Genomic DNA, 6,116 nt, shown 5'->3' with positions numbered 1-6,116 from the left:
GCTGGTGCATGCTAAACTTTATTACGAGATCTTTTCAACATAGAAAAGGTAGAAAGAGTAAGGAAGGGGGGTGTGGCTCAGGGGTGCAGGTTTAGCACTCCTGAGGGCCTGGGTTCAACCCGGCACCAGCAAAGCAACGGAACAACAGCAGACGAGAATGAAATAACCCACAGCTGTGCCCACGACACCACTCAGACTTTAGGGTCCAGCCTCTTTCCCCTATCCAATTCCAGACTGGATTTGGTGTTCCTTATTTCCTGTCTTGACGGCACGCAGCATGGCCGCCGAGTCACAGTGTCGTGCGATGCTCAAGCCCTCCACTCGCAGTCCTGCATGGCGTCATCCTTCAGCGCTGTGACCGCTCGTGAGGTGCCCCTGCATCACCCCTGTGTCACGCAGGACCGCGCTGCTCTTCATGGAGAAGGCATCAGCTGCGGGCGATGAGGAGACGCCTTCCATTAGCCTATTTTTCCTGTTGCTAAGGACTGAACTCAGGGCCTCCCAGCCTCCCGCTGAGCCGTCCTCCTGGGTTACCGAGGGCTCCTGTGCAGCGTAAATCTAGGAGCAGCATCGCAGTGCTGGGGCATAAGTCCACCTTTAACTTTGGACATTGCAAAATCCGCCCCAGGCTTAAGCCAGTGGCTGCTCTCACGTCCTTGTTGTGTGAGAAGAGTCTTCGTTCTGTGCCTGAGCCAACATTTGGTATTGTCAAACTCACTGCTCGGGGCTGGGGCTGTGGCTCAGTGGTGGAGCACTGGCCTGGGATGTGTGAGGCACTGGGCTCCATCCTCAGCACCGCCTATACATCAATCAATCAATAAGATACAGGCCCATCAACAACTAAAAAAAATTTTTAAAATAAAGAGTCTCAAATTCTTAAAAAAACACGAACCTCATTGCTTCACAATCTATAAGGCAGTCTTTTCAATACAGGTGAAAAAAATGAGTGTCAGATATCAAATAGTTGATCAAATAGTTTATTGGGGGCCACACCAAATACTACACCGAGGTGGTTCTAACCCCGGCCTGCCGGACTCCACAGCTCTTGGTGAAGGTGAAGTCTCTGAAGGACTGTAGACCTTCCAAACCTGCAATGGGCTGAGAGTGGGCCAAGGACCAGGGGCTGGGCAAGAAGAGTACCAGGAAGTGCCCAGGGCAAGAAGGGTTGGTAGTGGCCGGTCTACAGCCCTGGCATGCCAGGCTGGCAGAGGAGGATGCAGGCAGTTTTAGAACATGCTCTGCCCTTCTTCCCACAGAGGTGGGAGCTGGTCTCCTCTCCTTGAAGCCAGGTGGGTTCACGCTTTGAGTCAGAGTTTGGCAGGGCGACTGACAGTTTCCAGGTCCAGGCCCTAAGAGGTGGCAGGCCCCCTGTCCTGTCTCCCAGAAGCTGGCTCTGGGGAGAGGCAGTTGCCATGGAGATCTGCCTGCACCAGGCTGTTAGCTTCAAGGCAGCCCGAGCAGGTTCCCAGGGAGGAGCCAAGGCCCTCCCCTCCCCTCTCCAGCAGCACCAGCTCCCCTTCCAGCCTGTAGAGATCCAGCTTGGAAGTCGGTGAGATCCCACTGCTGCCAGGTGAGCAGAGGAGGTCAGCTGAGCGGAGCCCCCCTGTGTTGCTGGCCCTCCAGATGTGGGCAAAAATAAGTGCTTGTCACGCAACCATAGATGGAGCTCTGATGAAGGCTCAAGCAGAAGGGAAGAGGCTCGATCCTCACGGATGTCACCAAATAGGGGTAGTTCACTCATCTCAAAGTCTGAATCCACCTATCACAACTCTGTGGAGTTCACCTTTCCCATGTTGTACGAACAGTTCATTATAAATCACCTGCTCATGGCTCCCAACCCACTACTGTCATTTCTCGCCTTCTTTTCTAGAGTGTGTAATTTGTAACTAAACATGTAATTATGGAACAGGTAGCTGCAATTTAGATTTCCTGTGTCGTGTAATTTTTAGATGGTTTGGCCAAAGGGAAGTCAGACGGTAATTAGGGTGGTGCCGAATGGGTCATTCGCTTCGCCCCTCGCTCGCTGCTCAGTAGCACCGGGACTCATCTCGCAGACCAGAGGACTCAGGCAGGGGAGAGGTGGGGACGGCGTCACGCGGTGGGGCAGTGGAAGCAGAGCCCGGATGGTGGTGTCCCTAGCGGAGCCAGCCCGCCAGCCCAGCAGGAGCGTTTCCAAGCCTGAGAAGATCGGGCGGCGGTGCCCACGGCCGGGCCCCTGCTGGTGCCAGCCAGGGCCCCAAGAGTCCTCTGAGGGCCCTGGACCAGCTCGCCCTCCAGGAAAGCCTGCAGCCCGCGGAGGTCCAGCCCCCTCAGGGAGAGGCACGCCCTGGGACACCTCCCCGCGCTCCGCGGAGGGAGTCCCTGCGGTGAAACCCTGGCCTGGGCTCTGGGGTCTTCAGGGCCAAGAAAAAAATAAGTGGGTGGTTGAAGAAGAAAAGGCACGAGGGTGAATTTGGGCTTTGTACTTGTAGTTTTGTCTCTGGTGCCTCTTCCTGGGGCTTTGTTGCTGGAGTCTTGTGCTTTTTAAAAATTAAAAAAAAAATCTTTAGTTGTGGATGGACGCAGTACCTGTATGTATTTACGTGGTGCTGACGATCGCGCCCAGCACCTCCCAGGTGCTAGGAAAATGCTCTACGGCTGAGCCCAGCCCCAGCCCCAGCCCAAGAGTCGTGTGCTTTTAAGATTTTTGTCAGGGGTGCTGGGGATGTAGCTCAGTCGGTAGAGTGCCTGCCTCACAAGCACAAGGTCCTGGGTTCAATCCCCAGTACTGCAAAAAAAAAAAGATTCTCTTCGTAGAGGAACCAGGTGCACATTGGACTACAGACCGTGGATTTGAAGCATCATGTGAAGTTGATAATGCTGCTGTTTTCTACATGCCTGGCCTGCAGCGCTGGCTGTCCCCGGGCTACTCGTGGCTGTGGCGCTGGGGTCTCCCTGATGGGCAGGGGAACTCAGGCCTGCGGAACCATAGCACCAAGCCTGCGGTTCCCAGCCAGTGTAGAAAAGGGGCCCTCTGTCCTGCACCCCCACCCCACAGCCGTGCGTGTGGCACTTTCTGCCAGCCAGGTCCTGGGTAGGAGCTCCTGCTCTGCCTGATGAGGGAGGGGACCCAAGGCTGCTGGGACTCGCAGATGTGACGCTGTCTCGGAGAGATAGGGCGGCGGTTCCAGGAATCGCCTTGCAAAGCCCCTGGGCTGACACAGGTGAGGGCTTCTTCCTTTCTCCTTCCCTCTGAGCCATGCTGCTGGCAACAGGCCAGCCAGCAGCTCGGCAAGGGCAGTGGCCACGGCAGGCCAGCTGCTGTCACCAGGGTACTTTCTGCTGTAATGGCTATCGATTGTTTCTTAGGGAAACCTTGTTCTCTGACCCATGACCCGGGGCTTTGCTTGTGCCCTTCCCTGAGGGGCTCGCCAGCACACTGGGCCAGAACCTGGCCTTGCCTGGCCTCTGGGGCTCTCCTTCCTGATTTCGGTCACATGCAGCTGCTCTGCCTCCATTTCTTTAGCATTGCCCCGGGGCGGATAGGACCTGTGAAACCTGAGCTTGGGAAGAAATTATAAAGATGTTATAAAGACTGATGATGTTGTGGACCTATGGAAGACAGGAGGCAGTTTCTCCAGTGACCCCACGTAGTACCTGCATGAAGTCTGGTGCAGGGACGTCCCTCCCTTCTTCCGGTGGAGCACTTCAGTGACTCCAGCTCTGTGACAGTGATTCTGTCCCCCAGGACAGGTGTGTGAACAGCTCTGGGCTATCCAGGGTGGGTCTCAGGACTTTGGCTGGGATTCTGTTTTTTAATTTTATTTTGTTTTTTCTTTTTCTTATTTTTGGACTGGGGATTGAACACAGTGGCACTCAACCGCTGAGCCACATCCCTAGCTCTTTCTTTGAATTGTTGATTTTAAGACAGGTCTTGCTAAGTTGCTTAGGGCCTCCTTTAGTTGCTCAGGCTGACCTTGAACTTGGGATGATCCTGCCTTACCCTCCTCGAGTCCCTGGGATCACAGGTGTGCACCCCTGGCCCTGGCTTTGCTGGGATTCTGCAGCAAAGAATCTGCTGCCACTCTGAAAGGGACACACCCAGCCCCCGGTGTCCACCTGAGGAGCAGCGAGTCCAAGCCTTTGCCAAGGAAGCTGGAGAGAAGTGAGTCCTGTAACATCTTTAAGCTGCTGGATGAAGCCTCCCTGGCCTTTTCATCACATGGGCTTATGAATACCTTTAACTGCTTAAGCGGGTGTGTGTTTTCTGCTCTTGCAGCTGAAACCATCCTAACTGGTCCCCCTGGGAGGCCGGTCACTGCTTTGATCTGGGCCGTTCAGCAGAGACGAAACCCCAGCGCAGGTGACTTGCAGCCGGGCCCAGGCCCTCCTGGGAGGACAGCACCTGAGTGCGCAGAACCCCCAGCCTGCACCGGGGGACAGCCCGGACCTGTTCACCAGCTCTCCCCGGCAGAGGCGCGACCCTTCTTCCCAGAGGCATGGGGCCTGCGCTCCCTGTGCGGGGACACCCAGCAGTCCCGCCACATGGGTGATCGCTCCCCTTACTGGGCTTAAAGGCTGACCCTGGAGGCTGTGCTCAGGCCCCTCTGGACACGGAAGTCCAGGCACCTGTGGATGATCACGAGTGCCCTGTCCCCGTCACCCCACCGTCTCCCATGCCCACTCGCACCTCAGAGCCCTGCCCTTCTTCCTGCCCCCGTGTTCTGCCGCCCCCCGCTGGTTTCGCCAGAGGACCTGGGTAGGGCTGTGGGTCAGGCGCCTTCTCCTATCGGCCTGGGGCAGCTGCTGCCTGCCCGCCCCTCCTAGTGCGCAGGCCTGCGGGACACAGAGGGCCCCCGCCCCACCCAATTCTGCAACTTTCACCTGATTGTTCCATGAGATTAAGTCTACTCGGAGGAGGATTAGGAAGGAGAGAGGGCTGGGAGATCAAGACTGTAAATGGATTTAAAAGTTAATACAAAACCACATCAATAAAAATTGTTTGGTACTACCAGTTCAAGAATAGGCATCGTCTTGTTGGAACTGAGTAGCAAGTTCTGGAACAGAACCAAGCACACATTGCATGTGAGAATGTACTGTGTGGCGAAAATGGCATTCCACGCCAGTGGTCCCACGGGGGCTGCGAGCACGTGGTGGCGTCTGGGGCGTTTGGCGTTACAGGAGGAGATGCAGCGGGTGTGATGGAGGCCAGGGTGCGGCTGACGCCCGCAAGGCACGGGACGCCCGCAGCAAAGCCATCAGTTCCATGGCAAGAGTGCCGCTGCTGAGAGACCCTGGGACACGCGAGCTGACAGATCGCCCCGGAGAAGGAAGAGCTTCTGAATCACGCTGCAACTAAAATAACTCAAGTTAGGTCAGAATACACTTTAATAAGTGGGATCTTTAAGATCTTTAGGAAGATTTAGAAGAACATGCAGACATATTTTTATCCTCACAGTGTGCTGACTTTCTAACATACAAAGCAGAAATGAAGAAGGAAATAATAGCGTTAACTCTATGATCATGCAAAAGTACCATGCAGACGATGTGAAAAGCCAGCCAGGGCTGTACCTGTGAGACAACAGATTCCTCTTCTCAATATGCAAAGAGCTCTTAGAAATCACTAAGAAAACAGTACAATAAGAAAATGAGCAAAGGAAATGCATAACTAGGAGGATTATTAAAATAAATACATATGACCAACAAGCCATGAGCCATGCTCAATTTTGTCCAATAAGAGATGATCAGAAATTTTACCTATTAAACTGCAAAAGATGAAAACAACCACCTCTGTGTTAGGATGGGGAAAGGTGCTCTGTGTTGGTGGTGGGTACGAAGGTGAAACATCCGAAGAGCCGTTGTCAATATCATAGCCTTAAAGCTTAAATAATCATGAAAAGTGAAAAACAATAACAAACAAAACCCAAAAAGCCAGACCAAATGCTACAGGAGAGATCAGTGTGGCGTTGTGACCCAGAACGGCTGGGGAAACACAAGTGCCCGATAATCAGGGATTGGTCCCACGTCCACTCAGTGGATACCACGTGGTCATTCACGATGACGTCACAGTGGCGTGAGGGACATCTGCCTTGGAAGAATGCTTGCAATTTATTCAGAAGAGGAAAAACAAATCATGA

This window comes from Sciurus vulgaris (genome assembly GCF_902686455.1).
Source record: "Sciurus vulgaris genome assembly, chromosome: 14".
Taxonomy (NCBI): Eukaryota; Metazoa; Chordata; class Mammalia; order Rodentia; family Sciuridae; genus Sciurus; species Sciurus vulgaris.
The sequence above is the reverse complement of the archived record's forward strand: the minus strand, read 5'-3'. Positions refer to the sequence as shown.